Below are 23,880 nucleotides of genomic sequence, written 5' to 3' on the forward strand. Positions count from 1 at the left end.
AACTCAAGAAGAGACAAAGCTGATCAGTGGGGATAGAAATCAAGGTGGTATTTGGGGGATGTGACTGGAAAGAGGCTCAAGGTGGCTATTGGGGTGTGATAATATCCAATTTCTTTTTTTTTCTTTCTTTTTTTTTCATTATCTGTGCTTATTTTTTTCTACTGAAGTATAATTAACATACAGTGTTACATTAGTTTCAGATGTACAATATAATGATTCAACAATGTCCTGTTCCTTAATCTGGTCATGATTCCATAGGTTTGGATCCTTTGTGAAAAGTCGTCAAGCTCGTAGGCATATCATTTGTGCATTTTTGTCTATGTATGTTCTACTTCAGTAGAGAGTTTACTTAAAACACTATACTTGAGTTTGCAAAGTTCCAAACAGCCACATGAATCTTCATTGCTTCACCAAGTGTATTTGATAGGATGTCCAAAACTTTAGAAACCAAGATGCTATTTTCTCACTCTGAGTCAGTAAACAAGCTGAGGGGATCCCTGGGTGGCGCAGCGGTTTGGCGCCTGCCTTTGGCCCAGGGCGCGATCCTGGAGACCTGGGATCGAATCCCACATCAGGCTCCCGGTGCATGGAGCCTGCTTCTCCCTCCGCCTGTGTCTCTGCCTCTCTCTCTCTCTCTCTCTCTCTCTGTGACTATCATAAATAAATAAAAAATTTAAAAAAATAAAAATAAAAATAAACAAGCTGATAGAAAAGTCAGTGTGTTCACAAATGACTTATTTGTAGACAGTCTACACTGATTGTCCTAATATCTTCCATCCAGAGACAAGCCAGCCTTCCTTTCAGCAGAGTGGCCTCCTCGCCTGTCAGCTTCTCTGAGTCCAGAGAGTTTGGTTAAGCCCAACTCTAGTTCTCCAGCTCTCATACTAGTCCTCCTAACTGCTCACCTGATGCCATGACCAGGGCCTGTCTGTGGCCTAACCTGCTGTGTCAGTATAGAGTTCACCTGTGACCCATATTTTTTTTATCCCATGCTGATGCCCCCTGACATAGATAACTGGGGACAGAATTCTTTGGGAATTTCCTCTCTAAAACAATCTAGAAAACTCTTGTTGAGATGCTGAAGATAATAAGGAGCCTTTGCTGAAATACTTGGCTAAAATCACCCTGGCATTTTTATGAGAAAAGGGGTTTTCATTTGGAAGATATATCTGCTGAATGATAAGGCCATTAAACACAAAAGGGCTGGTTTATTTCCTTCTAGAATGCTCTCCAATTACCTACTCCCATCAACCAACAGGACGAGAGCTGTTGGCATAACCAGCTGGACGATTTTTACAAACCATCTTTGCACAGCCTGTCATCTTCCCTCCCCAGTAGGTAGCTGAAGTTACGCCAGAGTAAGTGGGTCTTTGAGAACACCTAGCATAGCCCCCTGGTTTGCCAAGGACTATGCCAAGGCTGGAGGAGGGAAAGAGATTTGCAAGTCAAGTGGTAAGAACACGGGTCTCCTGGGACACCTTTCAGTGACCCTATCATGGGGATTTGAGAGGGATTTGAGAACAAAGCAAGGTCTTGTTGAGCCAAAACTAGCTGTCTCCTCCTTCCCTTGGTTTCTTTTCTTTGTTTCCTACCATCAAAATCAGGTTCCAAGGGGCACCTGGGTGGCTCAATGATTGAGCATCTGCTTTTGGCTCAGGTTGTGATTCTGGGGACCTGGGATCAAGTCCTGCATCAGGCTTCCCACAGGGAGCCTGCTTCTTCCTCTGCCTATGTCTCTGCCTCTCTCTCTCTCTCTGTGTCTATCATGAATAAAGAAATAAAATCTTAAAAAAAAAAAAAAAAAACAGGTTCCAAGAGCCTCCCTAGAAGGGACCAGAAGCTGTCTATGCCTCCTGCTAGGAGCAAATAGCCTCAAGATGTCCTCATCTGGGATGAGCTGAAGAAGAGAGGCATCTGTATAGAAATTAAGCCCAGGAAAACACAAGTCTGTGAGGGGCTTGCAGAGGATGTAGTGAAGAGTAAAATTCTTGGCCTCTAGAATTGCACATCATGGGTTCAAATCCCACCTCCACCTCTTAACCTCTTCACACTTCAGTTTCCCGACCTGGGGAGCAGGCATGCTGGTAATATCTACTTTGTCAGGTTGCTATGAAACAAGAATAGTGCATAAAGTGCTCAGAACAGTGCTGGGATACCAAGGCACAACATGTGGTGAAGGTGGTCGAGCACCGGAAAAGCAAGGGGCCATGCTTCCTGTGTCCTTGGTGAATAAAAAAAGGTAGAGACAGCTTTCAGTCATGGAGGTAGAGCCTGTTCATTGCTCAAGCTAACTGCTGTCCTGCCTGGCCTTAGTGAAACCCTCCCCTCTAGTAGGACCAACTGGTTGGGCCAGTGACTACATGATGTGTGGCACCAGAGACAGCAAAGGGAGTATCTGATCAGTGGAGCCCTGGTTGTGACTGGAAAAGATGCCAGAGGCAAACCAAAGTCACCTCCTCAACTGGTGGGCCTCTCTGTGGAATGGGTAAGGGCAGCCTAAGGCACTCTGAGAGCTGGGAAAATCTTCCTCCTGGAAAACATTCCCTCCTGGGATCTGTCAGTTGATGGCTGACTGTCCACTCTTAGAGAGCCATTCCTTTGGCCTAAGAAACGGTTCTCTGCCAAAAGGCAGAGCCCTTACTAGCAAAGGAGGGATTAGCCTTGATTCCTAACTCTGCTAGTTGTATGCATGTGGGTTAAAGGAGGTAGGGACAAAAAAGCTTTAAGGATGCCCCGTGTCTGCAGGGAAAAAACAAAGACGACAGAGTTTACAGAGACCCCACCATTTTCTGAGCTGCCCCAGTTTCAGACGTGCTGTGTTCAGGTGGTTCTTCAGGTTTTATACAAAGCCTCCTTTTCCATGTCTCCCGAGAACCTCTGAACAATCCTGTGAACAGCATCACCTCCATTTTACAGATAAGGCAACTGAGGGCCACTCCCAGCCCGTGGTGACAGAGAGCAGAGCAGCCAATGCTGGGAAATGGGGGGCTCCTGGGCCCAGTGTTTCCTATCTTAGCACTGCCTCTTGTGGTCGGGGCAGGCCTGGAGGGAAAGGAAGGGGCCACTGATGACAAAGTCCCTGTGAGTGTGGCAAGGGCCTGCCCACCCAAGAGAGCTGGGGCAGGGTACACTGCATTCAGGCTGGCGGGGTTAAACACGGTTAATTAACAGCTGAAACCGTCTTATCTATGAGGGGTCTCCTGCATTGGAGCCTCATTTTTACTTCTCTCTGCCTGGAGTGCTCAGCCCGATACCATGTTCCTCTGATCCCTTAGGCCTCTGCGGTCACTCCCCCAGTGCTTCGGATGGTTGCTTCTCTGCGATCTGTCCCCCGTCACTAGCAGGCCGACTTGTTCTTTGTCTTGGTGTCACAGCATCCTAGCAGCTGAAGCAGTGCCGGGCACTGGGCAGGTGTTCAGTAGGTAACTGGTGAATGAATGAACAGGTGGATGATAAATGAACCGAACACTTCCCCTGTCACACCCAACACCGTGCACGCTGCTGCCACCCGGCCAATTAACCCTCACAAAGCAGAGTAGCTGCTTTCCCTCTAAGGCCTGCTTTCCCTTTATAGAAGGGGGCCCTTCTATAGAGGCTCCAGGGCAAACCGTGCTGTATGCACGGGACAAAGATGCGGCGAACAAACTCATCCGTGTGAATGGGAGGCTGTTCTGAGGATTGTGTTTTGCTGCATTTTCATGAAAGTGACATTTCAGATTCCCAATTCGCTTTCATCTGCTACATTTCTGTGTTTGCTTCTAGGGTTTAGTGTGATTTTTTTTTTTAAACAGGAGAGGAAAGGTAGCAGAAGCAGTTTCTAGACTCATGATAAAACCAGCACCGATGGCAATAGCTAATGGCGATGAAGTACTTGCAACCTGCTGAGCACCATCCCAGGAACCTGACTCCAGTGCTCTCATTTAATCTCTGAAGCAGTGCCTGGGGCGCAGATTAGAACGCTAAGGCCTCAACCAGGCTTTGTGGTAGCTCAGAGCCGGCAATGGACACGCCTGGGCGTCCTTGGGTAGAGTGCCAAGTCACCTTATTTTGCTTTTTTTAGGACATGAGGATCATCCTGTAAAATGGGAAGGCAGTGGGGCCTGTCGCCCTTGGAAGTTCCGCCTCATTTCCTGGCACCGGGGGAGTGATCCCAGTGTGCTGTGGCCCAGCCCTGGGTTAGCCCCATTAGCAAATCAGGTGCAGAGAAGGCCCAGCCTTCCAGCAGCAGCCTCCCTGCTTCATCACATTCCCTCCCTCAGCGACGCCTGCAAGGGCTGGTTTCCACACCTGTCAGGTAGGCTGCCTGCCAGAGGGTTTTCATGAGATGTCCTGGAATCAGTAGCTGAAGACTCAGTGCCTGACAGGGCAGACACTAAGAAACTGCAGTTGCCCTGAAATATGTTCCTGTAACTGATTTGTTTTTTGGTCTCACTTATGCTCCTCTATGGGGCCGTACTCCAGACATGCTGTGCCCCAGCCTCTAATGTGACAAGGTCCCTCCCAGGAGTAAAGATACAATGAGAGGAGCCCCTGGCCTGCACGCTGCCACAGGGCAAACACAGGCGCAGCTCCCCATGGAGGACGGTCGGGCCTCCTGGGAGCCTATTTGGCAGGATAAGGACCCTCCAGGCTCAGCACTGTGTGGACAGAGCCCCCCAGGGAACCCCACACAGGAGAGCTGGATCCTGTTCCCGTCTGGCCCTGAGGTTTATTCCCTAGATGACTGTGAGAACATGGGGAGAGAATAGTCAGCTCGTTCTAACCTCAGAAGCGAGAGGACCGACTTTCCGACTTTCTCTCCACTTGAGAGCAGTCATCAGGAGCTGGGAATTCGCATCCGTCCTCTGCTAATTCACTTATGTGGCCTTAGGCAAGTCACTTAGCTCAGTTTCCTCTCCTGCAGGAGAGCAGTGGCCTGACTTGGCTGAGGTCTGCCCATTACAGCCAGCTGGGGACAGTTTTGTCAGCCAGACTCCGTTCCAGGCCTATTACATGAGAATCTGTGGGAGGCAGGCCCAGGTGATTCCCAGGCCCTTGGGGCGAAGGCTGGGGGTTGGGGATCCTGGAGGGGACGGCTCCTCCCTTCTCTCTTAGCTCTGACATCTGTGAAGTCCCAAGGCTCGCCACCTCCGACTCCCCACGCCCATCCTGTCAGCCACAGATTCTTTTTCTGACTCAAGGGTGGACGTGTTTAAGCTCTAAGCCCCCGAGAAGGAAATGTCTAGTCATTCTCTCATCCTGCTTCCATGGGTGTCTTCCAGGGACAGGCCCTGTGGGTGCAAATGGCTGTGGTGCCTCCCTCAGGGGCTGTGGGCCTCCAGGACGGTGTGGACAGGCCCTGAGGACATCTGAAGGCCTCTCAAGAGATGGTGATGGCAAAACTCTGTACTTAAGAGTTTTCAAAAGGGAGAATTCCTGCCAGGCATAAATTTTCCCCTCTGACACTAATGACCTTTCTGTTGTTAGAGATGATTGTCTGCATACGGGCATGAAAATGGCCCCGCTGTTCCCTCTCCGCTGGCTGAGAAGCAGGACACCTGCCAGCGCCCAAGTCCCCTCGCCTCGGTAGGAGTAGGGAATGGCACTGCTCTTCTTATTTCTTCATCCTTGCTGCTTTTCTTCTTTTGTTCCTTATCACTTCTGAGGCATTTTCATCTTCCTTCCTGCTCTTCTCTTCATTCTTCACACAATAATGTTTATTTAATTTTCAGTCTTCTCTTCCAGTCCAAAACGGGCTTGGTCCAGACCAAATGGAAATAAACACGATTAAGTCTGTTCTAGGCTGAGACGGATGGAGACAAAAATGGGTGCCAGATATTGTTGCGATGAGGCCGTCTGGGGGCGGGCAGAGGGCACGAGGAAGCGAGTGGCCGAGCTCCCAGGGAGGCCCTGCTCCCTCTCGCTGGCACACGCGACCCCGAGGGAGGCAGAGACGTGATGATGTCCCAACAACCTCCAGTACGGCGCTTCTCAGACTGTGGCTCCTGGGCTGGCAGTGTCAGCATTGCAGGGGGAGCTGTTAGGCAAGTTTTCGGGGCACCTGGGTGGCTGAATGGCTTAGCGTCTGCTTTGGCTCAGGATGTGATCCTCGGGTCCTGGGATCGAGTCCTGCAGGGAGCCTGCTTCTCCCTCTGCTTCTCCTTCTGCCTCTCCTTCTCCTTCCTTCTGTCTCTGCCTCTATGTCTCTCATGAATAAATAAAATCTTTAAAAAAAAGAAAAGAAAAGAAAAAGAGAATTCCTGAGTTCCATCCCCGGACCTACTGAGTCTGAAACTCTGTGGGTAGGGCCTGGGAATCTGCTTTCACAAGCTCCTGGTGATTCCAAAGCAGCATGATTTGAGATCCATGGTGTTCTGGTGCCTGGACAGCTTGCTGTCTATCATTAAGTGAAAGATTTGCTCAGTGCTCTGGACATGGGAGGCAGGGGGCCCAGATGTCCGAGGAAGACCGTGTGGAAGCAAGGAGGAGGGGAGGCAGGAGATGCGGAAGTGTTTCCACAAGGACTGGCAGGGGGACGGAGGAGGCCGAACTAGGGAGCTAGGAGATGGGAAGAATTTATTCAGAAGAGAATCCTTGCTCCCAAGTATGATCTCTATACCATCTTAATAGAAGAACTCTACATAACTCGGCTAGGTTCTATTGCAAATGCTAAGTGGAATAAGAACCACTTGGTTCCTAAATCGTTTCTGGGAAATTGAGAGCACTGTTTCTTCCCCAAAAGCTCCAGGGAGTACCATAACAAACACACCTAATGGTGACAACAGTTAGCACTCAGTAAATGATGGCATTTTATTGTGGTGGCTTCAGATCTTTTTAAAGAAGATGTGGCTTAATTCCATCATGGCGCCCACCCTCACCCCCCTCCCCCACCCCCACCTTCCCACGCAAATCCAACTGTTTACTGGGCTTTACACCTTAACATAAATGGAGTCATTCTGCTGTTTGCTTTCTTCTCTCTGTGTTGTTTGGGTCTTTGTTGCCACCTGTGGATGCAGCTCACTCTCATTGCTGGGTGGTAGGTGCTCCGTCCTATGGTTCTCATCTACTGTGCATTTAAGTGAAGATCCCATTCAGTGTTTCCATGTGCTCAGGTGGGTGAAGGAATATCAGGAGTGGGAAATCACCTTTAAATATATAAAAGGAGGGCTCCCTGGGTGGCTCAGCGGTTTAGCGCCTGCCTTCAGCCCAGGGCATGACCCTGGGGTCCTAGGATCAAGTCCCGCATCAGGCTTCCTGCATGGAGCCTGCTTCTCCCTCTGCCTGTGTCTCTGCCTCTCTCTCTGTGTGTGCCTCTCATGAATAAATAAATAAAATCCTTTTTAAAAAACATATAAAATCATAAATATATAAAAGGAGAGTTTGGGGTTTTTTTTTCCTAATTTGTATGCAAACGTCTCCAGATATACAGCTGGGGCTACCTTGTCAGTTTTCCAAGAAAAGATTTCTTTGTCCATGAGCTCATTCTTTGCTTCTTTCACTCACCCAACCAACCATGGCTGAGCAGCTACCTTGGGTCAGGGAATGCGCTGGGTGCTGGGAAGCAATGTAAGCCAAATCCCGGAGGTTTGTAGAAAAGGCAGGGTTGGAGGTGCCTCGGTGCTCTGCTTTTGTGTAGATGGGACGTGAGGCTACCCAGATGATTTTGCCTCATGGAGATGGTAGAGTGGGGGTCACCTGAATATTCTGGCCTTGGCAACTCCAATCTGGAAAAATGGAAGAATCCGTCACATTCTGTCAACCTGTTTATAGTTGACCTAAAATCTGAGTGGCTCTACTAAAACAGACCCACCACCACCACCACCAAAAATTGTCCCAAGTGTTAGAACTGACCAGGTCTGTGGATTCAGAGGACCTGTGCTTCCCATGGTGCTGGCCCCTGCCTGCCAACTGCTCTGTACTGAACTACTGCTTCTGTCCAGTCAGAGGCTCCAACTCAGTAACCCGAGGGTATTGTCACGTGATGAGTATTCTGAGGGGTCCACTATCACCAGACTCTGTGGGGGGCACTAAGGATACATCAGTGGCTCAGACAGACCCTGTCTCTGCCCAGGGAAGACCCACAAGAGGAATACCACAATGCAGTGATGGGACCAGGGGGAGGACCCTGGGGTCATCTGAGAGGCCCCAACCCAGTCGTGGAGGGACAGGAGAAACCCCAGACTGGGATGGGAAAGAGGAAGGAGTAGACCAGCCAGGATAGTTAAGTTCATGTGTCAACTTAACTAGGCTAAGGGATAGATGCCCAGATAGCTGGTGAAAACATAACCTCTGAGTATGTCTGGCAGGTGTTTCTGGAAGATGTTAGCATTTGAATTGGTGGACTGGGCAGAGCTGATGGCCCTCCCCAGTATGCACAGGCATCGCCCCCTGCCCCCCACCATGGGTACCCAGATACAATAAAAAGGCAGAGGAGGGAGGGATTCATTCTCTCTTTGCTTGAGCTGCCATCCGTCTTCTCCCTCCCTCAGACATAGCTCCTGGTTCTTGGTATTTCCAACTCAGACTGGGCCTTACACAAAGTCCTATACTAAAGTCCTCTTAGGGCAGCCCGGGTGGCTCAGTGGTTTGGTGCTGCCTTCGACCCAGGGTGTGATCCTGGAGACCTGGGATCGAGTCCCATGTTGGGTGGGCTCCCTGCCTGGGACCTGCTTCTCCCTCTGCCTGTGTCTCTGCCTCTCTCTCTGTGTCTCTCATGAATAAATAAATCTCTCTCCCCACTGACAGGAACCAGGGGTTGGCTGGTGCGTGGAGTACCCCACCGGCTCCCAGGCAGAGACAGCCAGTGCTCAGCAAATGCATACCCCCAGACCTCAACACCCAAGCTTATTTATTAGGCCATCTCAGATTTGGTCACCCATTTGGTGACCTGACACCGAGCCTGTCTTTCTGCCTAGCTGGCAGGGGACTGATGGGCAGATGTGGCAGCAGACTCCGGACTGCAGACAATGGAGCCTTCAATCCCATGAGCAGGTTTGACGCCAAGTCTGGAATAAAAGGATGACTCTACTCAACTCACACCCTCACCCAACAAACCAGTGGGATGGCAAGCTGTCTGGGCACCTCCGATGCCTTGGCGTCCGTCCCCTCCAGTATTTGATGGAGGTACTGGAGGCCACAGGTAGCAGTAGTCAACTTTGCACTTCATTTGAAGCCCTTTCCTGGCTATGTTAGTGGCTCCGATGCCATCCATACTCACACTGGCTTTAAAACTATTGCACATCTCTGTTGCCCTTGCGGTGTGCCTGTGAACGAAAAAAACAGAGTGGTTTCAACATCAGGACACAAGTTATCACATAAGGTAAAACTGCCACCGTAATTGTACAAAGTCCTGCTGGATAAAATAATCAAAGCTTCCAGGAAACAGCTTTTCTCCCCGAGGACAAAAGAGCCCGTGGTCCATAGTGAGGCTTGGTGAAAGGCTCAGCTGCCAACTCAAAGAAATGGTTCCCTGCTGACTGCGAGTTTTGATCTTACTTATTGTTCTGTTCAGAAGCCTGGGTAGACAGAAGGAAGTTGCAGAAATGCCTTCGAACCCTCGGGGCCTGGGGAGGGGAATCTGTCCACCTGCACTGTAAACCCCACCTCAGCCCTGCCCAAAGATGGAATAAGAACCACCTCCAGGGGTGCTTGTACTTACTGACGCCGGTTGACATTTACTGGCCTCTCTCGCCGCCAAGATTCCCTTCCTCCACCTGCAAGACCAAAGTTTCCTCTTCCTTACCTTCTCCCCTGGGCTGCCCCAGATGGAATGCAAAATGGGGAGTGATAGCAGAGGGGAAACCCGGTCCCCTGGCCAGAAGCCTCTGCCGGCTTCCAGGTATTATCATCCAGATGAAATGCCTTCTCTTTCTTTGGGAAGTTCCCATTTCATGAAGTGAAGGGGGCCAAAGATTGTTCTGGATGGCACTGTGACCCCAAAGCTGGAGCCTGGGATGTGCAGGACCCCAAATCCAATACATAGAGGGGACTATGTGACAGGTATGACTCTGGGGGGGAATCGAAAAGGGGTGAGGGTGAGGGCAAGACCACAAGGCCACCTGGACAGCCTTCCATCACAAGTACAGGGGCTGGCACTCCATTCATGATGACTACGCAGGGATACACACCCAGAATAGACTAGACTAGTGGCAGTAGGAAGGGGACAGAGGGGATCCCCGGGTGGCTCAGTGGTTTAGCACCTGCCTTCAGCCCAGGGCATGATCCTGGAGTCCTGGGATCAGGTCCTTCTTCGGGCTCCCTGCATGGAGCCTGCTTCTCCCTCTGCCTGTGTCTCTGCCTCTCTCTCTGTGTGTGTATGTCTCTCGTGAATGAATAAATAAAATCTTTTTTAAAAATAATAATAAAATTCAAAAAAAAATTTTTAAAAAGGAAGGGGACAGAAAGGAGGCTGATGATTGCCATTGGAATCAGCACTGGCGTAGCTCTAACTTCCTGGTAAGGGAAGAAAAAAAAAAAGGAAAACAGTGTGGTATGCAGCCCTTATTGTCTAATAAAAGAAAATATTCTTCAGGGATTTTTTTTTTTCCTGGCAACAAGTTCTTGGAAGAATTTATGTGACAGAATGCTCCAGGGGAACATCGTTGTGTTGGGAGGCAGGCCACCTAGTCTGGAGGGCCTTGGAAATTCCAGTCATGCACTTGGGAGGGGGACTGGGCTGTCTTGCTGGTCCAGTGTTGGAAGGCCCATCACAGGATGTTGCTCAGAATGAGGGAGGGAGCTGGGAAGACGACCCCCAGGGATTTGAGGTGGAGGCCGGGCGGTGACAAAGACCATATATACCTCATGACTTCACCATCTGTTCCATCATGCCTCAGTGAGAGGTCCGGTGTCTATCCTGAGAGACAAGAACGTGTGGGTTTGCTCCCTGGAACTTTCTAGTCTCTTTAGGTTCTGGGTCCAGGCTGAAAGAGTGGTGCTTTAAGGGAAGAGAAAGAGAGGGAGAGGGGGGGAAAGAGGAGAAAGAGAGGGGGAGGGAGAGGCAGAAATCTGGGAGGATAGAGAACAGGACAGAGGTCAATGAAATGTGTGTCAGGCCAAGGCTGCGATTAGGAGATCTGCTTTCTCTGCTGTCTGGTTTAGGGCCTCATAAAGTAAAAAACTGACCACCAGGGCGGTCATGGAAAATTGGCTAAATGGGATCTTGGGAGCTGGCCTCCGTGACACTGACGGTCCACGGAGTTCCAGGTTGCCATGTTGGTAGAGTGAGGCAAGACAAAGCGTTGTGGCCACGTATTCCCTAAGGGCGTCTGTGAAGGGCTGGAGGCACCGCTTGGGCTGAGGTGAGATTTGTGACAGCTAAGTGTGATTCTGTGTGTGACTTGCCCTTGTTTCCTAAACAAAGCCACCGCCACACACAGAGTAAAGTCTGACAAATCTGTGGGGAGGAGAGGAAAGAAAGCTCAGGGGTCAAAGAGCAAGTTAAGTGTCTGTCTATCCCACGAATGAGAGAGGAGGGGGCTGGATCTCAAGGTGGCACCCTGAAGGCTGAAGTAAGGAACCTACGTGCAGCCTCTACCTGGCCGGGATGTCTGAGGACAGAAAGGTCAGCTTGGCTTCTCTGTTCTCCGACTTCTCTAGCCACCAGTGAAGCTCAAGGGTGCTCCCCACCACGGCTCCCCTGTGCTCCAAGGGTCTTGGTCCCTGAGTGGGGCCTCCTGCCTGGGCATTGGATGGGTGTGGAGTGGAGGAGCTGTCTGCACAACTTGAAGTGAGCCCACCTTCCACCTCACGCTCACACCTCCAGAGCTGTGAGTCAGCCCCCTGCACCAGGGGTGAGCGTACTAGTAAATCCAGCAGCCTCCACAGAGCCCCCGTTCTACCATGTCAGCACAACCCAACCAGCTGCCCAGGACTGGACAGGACTCAGCGTGGCTGAGGAGACAGCACCCTGGAAGAAACAAAGATGCTTTAGAAAACAGAAAAGGTATCTTAAAAGATGCCTAACTTGTCTCTTTTGAGATTTTAGAAAGATGCTCTGTCCAAAACCAACCAACCAACCAACTTGCAAGAGTCAACATCTTCACAGACACTGAAAGAATAGATACTTTGGTCACACTTACAATGAGTTATAAAATCTCTTATGCTGGGTCTTCCCTGCTCTTGTGTACCCTCCTCCTTCTGGACTGAACTTATAAAAATATATAAATTTGAAAGTTGATTTAAAATGTTCGATATATTGGGCAGCCTGGGTGGCTCAGCAGTTTAGCGCCGCCTTTGGCCCAGGGCATGATCCTGGAGACCTGGGATCGAGTCCCATGTCCGGCTCCCTGCATGAAGCCTGCTTCTCCCTCTGCCTGTCTCTGCCCTCCCCCCCCCCCACCCCCGTGTGTGTGTTTCTCATGAATAAATAAATAAAATCTTTCCAAAAAATAAAAATATTTTAAAATAAATAAAAAATAAATGTTCAATATATGAACCACTGCCTGTTACGTTAGCATGAGTAGGGAATTAATTTTTCTATATTTTCATTTTTGAAGTTTTACGGACGATTGCAAGTGTTGTAGAAAAAAAATGTTTTAGTTCTCCTCGAGATAACGTCTTATAGAAACTTCTGAATTTTCACCAGACAATATGCCCCAGGGTTTGGGCTTGCTGTTGGTCTCTATGGCTGAGCCTTGTCCTTGAAGTAGCCATGACTCAGCTTTATTCAAAATAAATTTTAATGTAGTTCTCCTCTTCAAAGATTCAAAACTCACCCTCAGCACACACTCTGTGACTGTTGTGTCACCTCCGTAACATCTGCTCAGTGATGTCCTAATTCTACTGACTCATGGGGGAACCACAGACTGCAAATGGCCACAGAACTCGCACACATGGGGTGGGCTGCACGTCACCTGCACTGTGACTCAGCAGCCAACAGATGCCATCATGGGAGAGCAGAAAAAAGACAAAAGGGCAGCCTGTCCATGACAAGACACAATGATATGTTTGCTTTATGATTCTAGTGCATGTTACTGGTCAGGTGTGAATTGTAGGACTCTCCAATCAAGTCAGGTAAAATGGAAATAGTTGCTTCTTGGGGCAGGCAGAGGTCCTGGTTAGTCTGGGAAAGGCAGAAGCAGCTGCATGTTCTAGAGTTCTTGGCCAGGACCCGCATGCTATCTGGGGGTCTTGTTGGCCCAGAGAAGACCCTCCTCCACACACATGCTGAGCACCCCCATGGTTGTGTCTGCACCTACCCACCAGAGTTCCTCCTGCCACAAGCACCAGATCACTTGAGACTGTGCCAAAAGGGAAGTCTCAGCCAGGAACTTAACTGTTCTGTGCCCCTTCTCAGGCTTTCCCAGGATCCTGCTCTGCCAATAGTCCTCTTTCCTGCTTAGAAAACAAACAGCCCATAAGGTGAGGGAACTGGGAGTCTGCCATCTCAAGCCATGGCAAAGCAGAATTGACTAGAAGTCTGAGCTCTGGTACATCTTGAAGACCAGGGCGATCTGAGTTCCAGGGAATCCTGTCTGTGTGTCATCATGACCACAGTTAGGGGAGGAAGAACATTTGGCACAGTTTATCTTTTGAATACATCCAGAGGTGACCATGCCCTTGTAACTGATGTGGTGGCCCAGTCTTTCAGTGGATCACCTTCCAAGAATGAGGGGGTTGGCCTTTGGGGAAAGGTAGAAAGCCCGGACATCTGTTATGTGCCATGCCCAGCAGACTCTCTGGCAGCTCTGAAGAATGCCTGGTCTGGAGAGAGAGTAAGAGGCTCAGGGGCTCAGGGACAGGTGACAGGCGGCGTTGGCAACTGTCAGCAAGGCTGGGAAATCAGGCCCTGCCCTCTGGATGTAAGTTTTCTCTTTCTTTTTTTTCTTTCAGATTTATTTATTTATTTGACAGAAAGAGCATCCGCACACAAGCAGAGGGAGCAGCAGAGGGAGAGATAAGCAGACTCCCCATTGAACAGGGAACCCAATGCAAGGCTTGACCCAGGATCTGACCCTGAGATCATGACCTGAGCCAAAGGCAGATGCCACCAAAGCACTCTTGGACGTAAGCTTTTTCTTTTTTAAAAAAGATTTTATTTATTTATTTATTTATTTATTTATTTATTTATTTATGAGACACAAAGAGCACATGAGTGGTGGGGAGAGGCAGAGGGAGAAGCAGACTCCTCCCTGAGCATGGATCCCTAAGCCTGGCTCTATTCTAGAATCCTGGGATCAGGACCTGAGTCAAGGCAGATGCTCAAACGACTGAGCCACCCAGATGCCCCTGGAAATGAGCTTTTGCACTAAGCTTTGAAAGTTGACTTTGAAGCTTCCCAGATTGAATCGTTTTCCTTCTGTCTTTCCCTCAATTTCAGGGTTTCTTTACCTGGTCCTTCAGCAGCCCAGGCACTCAATACTATTCTCTGATATCTAAAGCCTCTTGTTCTCTGTACCACCTGGACCTCCCTCCTTTGCAGCATCTCCCTCTAGAGCAACATCCCGCGTCTCCACACTAAGAGAACTTGCCTTCTAGGGCCCCCACTGCTTAGTTATTGGGGTCATGACTTCTAAGAATCAGATGACTGTCATCTCTGGGAAAATGCGCTAAAATAAAAACAAAACAAATATACAATTTTAGAACAATGAAGGCATCTTGAATCTAGGTTAAGAGCCTCTGGATGCATTAGCCTCTGGCCTGTGTACATAATACTAATTCTCCACATCCACATGGAGCTTCCTAGCAACAAGTGGGAATGAGCCCTCTGATCAGTCCCTCATTAGGAAGGATCTTTCTTGAGCTTGACCTACTTTTTTGAGAATCTAATGAGAGCCATGGATTCCCCCCCCCCCCCATAAAATGCATCTAAATGCAATCTCCTGGGGCATCTGGGTGGCTCAGTGGTTGAACCTCTGCCTTTGGCTCAGGTCCTGATCCTGGGATCCTAGGATCAAGTTCCATGTCAGGCTCCTCGCAGAAAGCCTGCTTCTCCCTCTGTCTATGTTTCTGTCTCTCTGTGTCTCTCATGAATGAATAATAAAATATTTTTTTTAATAAATAAATAAATAAATAAATGCAATCTCCTAATGCATCTAAAATCTAGCATTCATTTCTTAGAAGTTTCAGATTCCTCCTGAAACTCATTCATAAATATCCAACTCTGCTTCTGTTGACATTCAATTAATTGTGAGTCTAAGCACCCCATACTCTGATCCCTCTATTTAAATGGTTCCTCCTCGGGACACCTGGGTGGCTCAGTGGTTGAGCGTCTACCTTGGGCTCAGGGCATGATCCCGGAGTCCCGGGATCGAGTGCCACATCAGGCTTCCTGCATGGAGCCTGCTTCTCCCTCTGCCTGTGTCTCTGCTCTCTCTCTCTGTGTGTGTCTCTTATGAATAAATAAAATCTTTAAAAAAAAAAAATAAAACAAATGGTTCCTCCTCCACAGGGTATTCCCTAAACCTCCAGCTAGAAATCCCTTTCTTTTCACTGGGTCTCTCTCCTCACTCTGTGAGGTCAAGCCATGGGTTCCCAGTACTCCTTGCCATAGTACCTGGAGATAGGGTCAACATTATGAGTCTGTTCAGTACACTGGACATTTGGGTCTCTCCCACCCAAGTGTTAAAGCAGGTTGAGCAGTACATGAGTTGGTTGAGTATAAGTTTGCTTATTGGATCAGAAATGTAATAGAACCTTAAGAGAAGGGAAATTAATAAAATCTCATGTGAGGGGTACCTAAAAGAGTGAGAGTTTTTAATCAGTGAAAATAGTGCCTGAGAGGACAGATGTATATATAATATCAAGGAAATCATGAACGTTTATCAATAGCACACACTGGGATTTGCTTACCAAAACTGAAAATACTGAAATTAAGAACGCCTGAAAAAATTGAGAGAGACAGTATGTTCTATTGGCTTTAACACTAATTTATGTAGTGGGTAAGGGAAACATATGGCCCTCATTATCCTGAGAGGTTATGTAAGTCACAGACACAAATAGGTTCAAGAAAGGTTTAGAGATTGCTGAAAGGAATTAAAGAAGCCCTAAATAAATGTAAAGGCATGCTGTGTTCACTCATGGGTTAGACTTAATGTTGTTAAAATGGCAATACTACCCAAAACAATCTACAGATTCAATGCAGTACCTACCAAAATGTCAACAACCCTCTTTTTGTAGAAATGAAGAACCCTATTCCCAAAATCATAGAGAATGTCAAAGGGCCTCACATATCCAAAGCAATCTTGAAAAATGAAAACAAAGTCTCCTTATTTACAGCCAACATATGGATGCAGTCCACATGTCCAATGATAAATAAATGGATAAAGAAGGCATGGTATACATATACAATGGACTATTACTCAGCCATAAAAAAGAATGAAATCTTGCCATTTACAACACCATGGATAAACCTAGAGGGTATTATGCTGAGCGAAATATGTCAGAGAAAAACAGATATTGTAGGATTTCATTTATATGTGGAATCTAAAAAACAAAACAAATGTACAAATGAAACAAACTGGAAACAGATTTAGAAGCCAGAAACAAACTGGTGGTTACCAGGGAGAGGACGATTTGGCGGATGAGTGAAATAGGTGAAGGGGATTCAGAGGCACAAACTTTCAGTTATAAAATAAGTCCTAAGGAAAATTATAATGTACAGCATAGGGAATATAGCCAATAATATTATAAAAACCTTGACAGAGTTTTATGGGAATCATTTTTTGGTGTGTAAAAATATCAAATCACTGATATATACCTGAAACTAATAGGAAACTACGTATCATTTATACTTTAAATAAATGAATAGAAAAACAAAATCAGAGAACTTGCACTTCTTGATTTCAAAACTTACTACAAAGCTACAGTAATCCAAATGGTATGGTACTGGCATATGAATAGACACATAGGTCGACAAAACAAAACTGAGAGTCCAGAAATAAACCCACACATCTATGGCCAATTGACTTTTGACAAGACTGCCAAGTCCGTTCAGTGGGGAAAATATAATCTCTTCCATAAATGGTGCTGGGACAAGTAGATTTCCACAGGCAAAAGAACAAAGTTGAACCTCTACTTTATACCATATGCAGAAATTAACTCAAAATGGATCAATGACTTTAATATAAAAGCTAAAACCATAAAATCCTTAGAAGAAAACACAGACATAAACCTTCATGATGTCGTATTTGGCAACAGATTATTGGATTTGACAACAAAGGCATAAACAACAAAAGAGAAATATGGTTAGATTGGACTTCATCAAAATTAAAAACTTTTGTGCATTGAAGGACATAATTTTTTTTAAGATTTTATTTTTAAGCAATCTCTACACCCAACGTGGGGTTTGAACTCAACCCAGATCAAGAGCCACATGCTCCACCGACTGAGCCAGCCCCAGGGGCCCCAAAGGCATGATTAAGAAAGTAAAAAGACAACCAAGAGAATAAGAGAAAATATTTAACAAATCACATATATGATAAGGATTTAATAACCAGAATATATAAACTACTCCAACTCAACAACAAAAAGGCAAACTCAGTTTAAAAATGTACAAAGGGTCGGGGATCCCTGGGTGGCTCAGTGGTTTAGTGCCTGCCTTCGGCCCAGGGCCTGATCCTGGAGTCCGCGGATTAAGTCCCACATCAGGCTCCTTGCATGGAGCCTGCTTCTCACTCTGCCTGTGCCTTTGGTTCTCTCTCTCTCTCTCTCTCTCTCTCTCTGTCTATCATGAATAAATAAATAACATATTTTTTTAAAAAAATGTACAAAAGGTCTGAATAGACATTTCTCAAAAAAAGATATACAAATGGCCACTAAGCACCTGAAAAGATGTTCACCATCATTAGTTAGGGAAATGCAAATCAAAACCACAGTGACGAAGGGTTTGGCCTTGGCAACCACAGCCTGGCCCAATGTGGTTCGAGATGCTACCCGGGATCGACGTCATGGCCATGTGCTTGCTCATCCCCAGCATAGCGACTGCACATATCTACAGATTCACTAATGGGGGCAAGGAAAAAAGATTTGCCAATTACTCATGTCAGTGGAGTTTGATGGAAAGTGGTGCGTCTGTGGAGTTAATCGTTACCATGTGTCAAGGGGTTTGGAGAATATCGATCAAAGAAGCATTTTCCTGATTGATGAAAAATAACTCGGTTATGCTCATCTACCCCTTCTGGAAGGTTATGCACTGGATTAATGTACTGCATAATAAAACCAACAAAAAAAGTAAAAACCAAACCAAACAAGAACCACAGTGACATGCTACTTCATCCCCAAGTGTTAGAAACGATGTACTGACATTTGAACTCTTGTGTACCGCTGATGGGAAGGTAAAATGAGGCAGCTGCTGTGGAAAACAGTTTGGTGATCCCTCAAAATGCGAAGCATGAAGTTACCATATGACTCAGCAAATTCCAGTCCGAGGCATAAATCCAAAAGAATTGAAAACAGAGGCTCAAACGGATACTTGTACACCACTGTTCCTTGAGGCATTATTCGCAATAGCTAAAACGTGGGCCCCCCGAGATGTCCATCAGCAGATGTCTAGAGGAAGAAAGCGTGGTCTCTACACGCCGTGGAATATCATGCAGCCGTACAAAGGGATGAAGCGCTGGCACAGGCTACGGCGTGACCGGGCCTCAGGCACACGGTGCTAATTGAAACAGACACCAGAGGACAGACACTGTGTGCTTCCCCTCAGCTGGGGTGCCCCGCCCAGGAAAGTCCTGAGAGACAAAGTAGAATGGTGGTCACCGGGGCTGGGGGTGGGGGGGCAGTGGGGAGCTATTGTTAATGGGGACAGAGTTTCCGTTTGAGGTGATGAAGACACTTTGGAAATAGATAAGGCGATGGTTGCACCACGTTGTGAAAGTGCTGAAAGCCACTGAGGTGTGTACACTTTTTTTTTTTTTAAATAAGAATAGAGGGGCACTTGGGGCTTAGTGAAGCTACCTCTGCCTCAGGGCATGATCTCAGGGTCCTGAGATGGAGTCCCCCCACCCCCCACCCCCCACCCCCCCCCCCCCCCCCCCCACCCCCCCCCCCACCCCCCGCATGGGGCTCCCCGCAGGGGGCCTGCTTCTCCCTCTGCCTGTGTCTCTGCCTCTCTCTCTCTCTGTGTCTCTCATGAATAAATGAATAAAATCTTAAAAAAAAAAAAAAGATGGAGAGAAACATATGTGGGTTATAGTCTCATCACAGATCATCAGGAACATAATGGGATGAACCACGGGGCTCTGCAGGCCACCGACTGTCCCAGAGCCTCATTCCTCACCTTGTGGGACACGGTGTTCCCGAGTGGAGGGCCCTCTCCTCGGCCGTGGAGGCGCCCCTGCGATCCATACGACGAGGGTGACGGTGAGCCTTGGGCTCTGCGGGGACCGGCCCGGGGCGCCAACAGCATGGCAGCTGGAGACATTCATTCCTCAGCAAAACAGAAAGGCCACGCCCGGTCTGGCCAATCCAGAGCTGCTGGCCACGGGGGTGCTTTGGGGCAGCAGGTGTCTCTCAGGGAGGCGGTATCCTCCAGGCATAAAATATTCACCCTTTCAGAGGAGCAACAACAACAAAAGAAACCACAGTCTATTAATTGACTAGTAAGAAAGAAACACTCTTACACACACACACACACACACACGCACACACACACGCACACACACACACGCACACACCCACACACACACATGCACACACAGAGCCTTGCCCAAAAGAGACAACACTGACAGGCACTGGCAATGACTCCCCGCTCCCGAAGGAGCAGCCGTTTGGCTTGCTTACGGTCCAGAGCCCCTCGTCTCTTTCTCCACTGACACAAACACCCTGGCTGCCATCAGGGACTCCTTGGAGTTTTAAGGTAGCTCACCCGAAGCTAGGCAGTGTCCACCCTGGTAGTATCAGGACTTCATCATGGCAAGAAAGAGACTCGAGCTAGCTCAAATGAGAAAATGCAGTGGCTGGGGACGATGAGGGGCTCCAGGAGTCAGGGGCTGTGGGGGGCCAGGCCTGCTCCAGGGGGTGCTGGGACAGCAGGAAGTACAGCCTGGCTTGGTGGAGGGGGCCGTCTGTCCATGTGTCAGCTGGATCCGCCGACCCTTCTTCCTGCTTTACTCGTTGTAGATGCCACCCCTGAGGAGGGCCTTCAAACCAGGATTAGGTCACGTCCCCTTCTGTGACCAGCCCGGGGCGAGGAGAGCAAGGTTCTGCTGCCCAGACTTCCCCGGTGGAGGGTGGCGCATAAGATCATTCTCTCACTGATACCAAACCCCCTGGGAAAAAGTCATCCCCAAAAGGGAACAGATGAGGCACAGCCTAAGGGTCTAAAGCCTCATACGTATGTGAAATCCGTGCCCCTCCTGGATGAACGTCCAAACCCCACTGGACTAAGAATCAAGGGTCAGGACCCACACAAGGCTTTGTAAACATTTCCTCTCTACAAATCTTTGGGGTATGTCTGTGCATCTGGAGTGGCTGGTGCCTGATAGAAAATTCATGGGCTTTTAATTTTGGCAGCACAGCCTAAGCTCCCTCTGCTTTCCCACAAATAAAATGATGACCCCACTGCCCTCCTCTCAAGATCTTGGCCACTCTGACTGCAGACCCTCCAGAAAGCAGCTCTAGGCCTCTCAGTCGGGGTGTTGGGAGATGTGTCCCCAGGGCAAATGTGCAGAGGGACACCCCTTCTCCGCCCCCTGCCCCGGGATAGACTCTGAAGTCTGGTGACGCCACACCCTTCTTCCCATGCAGCTGATCATCGGGACATAGGACTCTCCTGCAATGAGTGACAAGAGCGACCTGTTCCTGATCTCAGCAATCTGCAACATTGGTACTGGTGCCAGGTCACAGGCAGGGCGGGAGGCCAAGAGGAGGGGCAGGGTCCAGCCGGCAGAGGAGGATGCAGGGGACCAGGGTGGGTGGGGTGTGGGAAGCAGGCCAGGGTCAGGCCAGGCCGGCGATCTGGAGAGGGAAAAGAAGTAGGCTGACTCCATGCCAGGCCTGTCACCAGCGGAAACATGCCAACCCTAGGACATTTCCCATTTAACAGATGAGAAAGCGGGCAGGGCACTTATCTGCCCTAAGGTGGGACATGCAGCTGGTGAGCTGAAGGGCCAGGGACTCAGCCCCAGTCACTCCTGGTCAGATGGAACCAGCAAGGAGGATGCAATGCGGCTGGGTGGGAGATTAGCTTACGGTGGAGAGAGGCCTTCCTGGGAATTTGGAATGGCCACTAGGTATTGCTGCCCCCGGGGAGAGGAGGGTAGCTTCAGGGCCCTGAGTATCTCATCTTCCTACCTCCTTCTACAATTACTGAATGTCAACCACTTCAAAGTGACATTTGAACTTTGACCCCATGGCAGCAGGTGTCACCTCAGTGAACTCTGCAGAGGTGATTAGACTAGAAAGCCAGTTCACAGCTTGACGCAGTTCCTCAGGCTGGACGGTGGCTCTCACAGTGCTTTCACATGAGCAAGAAAGTTTGTCCACGTGGACTGGACCTCAGGAAAGTTTTTTTTTTTTAAGATTTTACTTATTTATTCATGAGAGACACAGAGAGAGAGAGAGAGAGAGGCAGAGACACAGGCAGAGGGAGAAGCAGGCTTCATGCAGGGAGCCTCAGGAAAGTTTCTGATAAGGCCTACATGGCCAGTGTTCGATGCCACCCCTTCCACCATAGACTTGCTTTTTTGGGTTCCTGGACCCAATCCCGGTGTATTGGTGGGGGCGGGGAGGGGCGTGGCAAGGTGCTTCCTACACAACACCAAGCAATTCTCAGACAACACCAGGATGTTCCACAAGATTCCCCCTTAAACACACACACACACACACACACACACACACACACACAAACACACACGCAAGCACACGCTCCAGATGTGGAGGCAGGGCTGGGAGCCTCCATGCTCTCTCCAGGTGTACCAATCAACCCATTTCCACCCCCTGGGAAACCCTCTGAACCCGGTCCTCTTGGGAATTTTATGAAAGCTTCATTACATAGCCATGATTGATTAAATTGTTGGCCATCAGCGATTGATTCAAACTCCAGCCCCTCTCCCCTCCTTGGAGGGGGCGCAGAGACACCAATAGCTCCAACTCTCTGATCACCTGGTTGGTTCTCCTGGCAACCAGCCCCTTTTGTTGGGTTACCTAATGGCTTTCCAGTAGACCTTTTTTTTTTTTCAGTAGATATCTTATTAACATAACAAAGACACCTTTATCACTCTTATCTTGGGAAATTCCATGGGTTTAGAGCTCTATGTCAGGAATAGGGTCTAAGAGGAAAATATATTTATTACAAATCACAACAGCACCCCCCTCCCAGCAAGTCCCCTGCCCTCCAGCTGTGCCCACCCAATGCTTCACCAGTGGGTGAAGGCAGGCAGGGAATGGTGGGCCTCGGCCTAGGATTGGTCCTGCTGCCCCTTGCCAGCACCTGAGTCAGGAGTGGGACCATCTGAGCCTGTCTTCTGCAGAAACACTCACTGCAATTTGCAGAGAATATTTTACTGTGTTCTCCAAACGGGCCTGGATTCATGTTTTCTCTTGTGCATGGATGCTCCCCTTTCCCCCTGATAACTGAGGTCATGCAAAGATGAAGGTAATTCTGAATGATGTGGTACAGGATCTGAGGCCAGATTGGAGTAGACCAACATCTCTTAAAGTTCAATCTGTATCTCCTCTCTTGCCTTCTCAACCCAGAGTCTAAAACAAGAACTGAATTAGAACAAAAAAGTTGGGGGCATCTGGGTGGCTCAGTGGTTGAGCATCTGGCTTTGGCTCAGAGTGTGATCCTGAGGTCCTGGGATCGAGTTCCGCATCAGGCTCCCCTCAGAGAGACTGCTTCTCTCTCTGCCTATATCTCTGCCTCTCTCTCTGTGTCTCTCATGAATATATAAATAAAATCTTAAAAAAAAAAAAAAAAGAACAAAATAGTTGATACAGTAGCTACGAATAAGAATTACTTTGGGGCGCCTGGCTGGCTCAGTCAGTAGAGCCTGCGACTCTTGGTCTTGAAGTCATGAGTTTGAGCCTTGCATTGGGCTGAGAGCTCTCTTAAACAAGCAAAAAAACAAACAAACAAACAAACAAAATGATATCCTATGCTGGGGACCATGCTGAACTCTTCCCAGGACTATTCTGGGAGTCTCATCATGACCTTACAAGGAAGGTTGTTACTGATCCCATTTAGCAGATGAGTAAACTAAGCCTCAGAAAGGGAAGATGAGGGCAGCCCGGGTGGCTCAGCAGTTTGGTGCCGCCTTCAGCTCAGGGTGTGATCCTGGAGACCCGGGATCGAGTCCCACATCAGGCTCCCTGCATGGAGTCTGCTTCTCCCTCTGCCTGTGTCTCTGCCTCTCTTTCTCTCTCTGTGTCTCTTGTGAATAAATAAATAAAAATCTAAAAAAACAAACAAACAAAAAGAAAAGAAAGGGAAGATGAGCAGCACAGGGCAATGAATCTGCAGTGTTGGATCCCCAGTGCATTCTCTATTTTCACTTGCATGCAATTGCTACCACCTCCCTTCAGCATCCCGCCCCAATCCCGCCTCTGATCCTGGTGATTTCTCAAACTATGAAAGAGTTTTCAAATGAGAATAATCAACATTACTGAGGATAAATTTAACTGTCAGACTCCATCCTTGCCCATAATATCCTATTATTCCCAAAGCTCCCAGCATTGCAGACCCACGCTCTGTTGGTGTTAGATAAATGAGTGTGGCAACTATTGCCTTCTGGACGATCTTCCAAAAAGGGTTAGGATTAGTTTAACTGGTTCTCAGTTGGTTAAGTGGTTAAAAATTGTGAACACCAAATACATATTTGCTGTGTTTTCACTGAGCAGCCTTACTTGGAGTGAGATGGGAGGGGGGGAGACACTGAAAAAGTTAAAGTGAAAACCCAGCTCCACGCTGTCAATTTCAAGATGAGGCTCTAAAGGGAAACATCCTGGGGAGGGGGGATC

General features: G+C 48.4%; 1 pseudogene; it reads left to right on the forward strand.

Moving 5' to 3' along the window:
- The first annotated feature begins 17,790 nt into the window (after positions 1 to 17,790).
- LOC121491973 lies at positions 17,791 to 18,914 on the forward strand (annotated as a pseudogene).
- The last annotated feature ends 4,966 nt before the right edge of the window (positions 18,915 to 23,880 follow it).

The sequence above is a fragment of the Vulpes lagopus genome, chromosome 5, assembly GCF_018345385.1.
Source record: "Vulpes lagopus strain Blue_001 chromosome 5, ASM1834538v1, whole genome shotgun sequence".
Lineage (NCBI taxonomy): Eukaryota > Metazoa > Chordata > Mammalia > Carnivora > Canidae > Vulpes > Vulpes lagopus.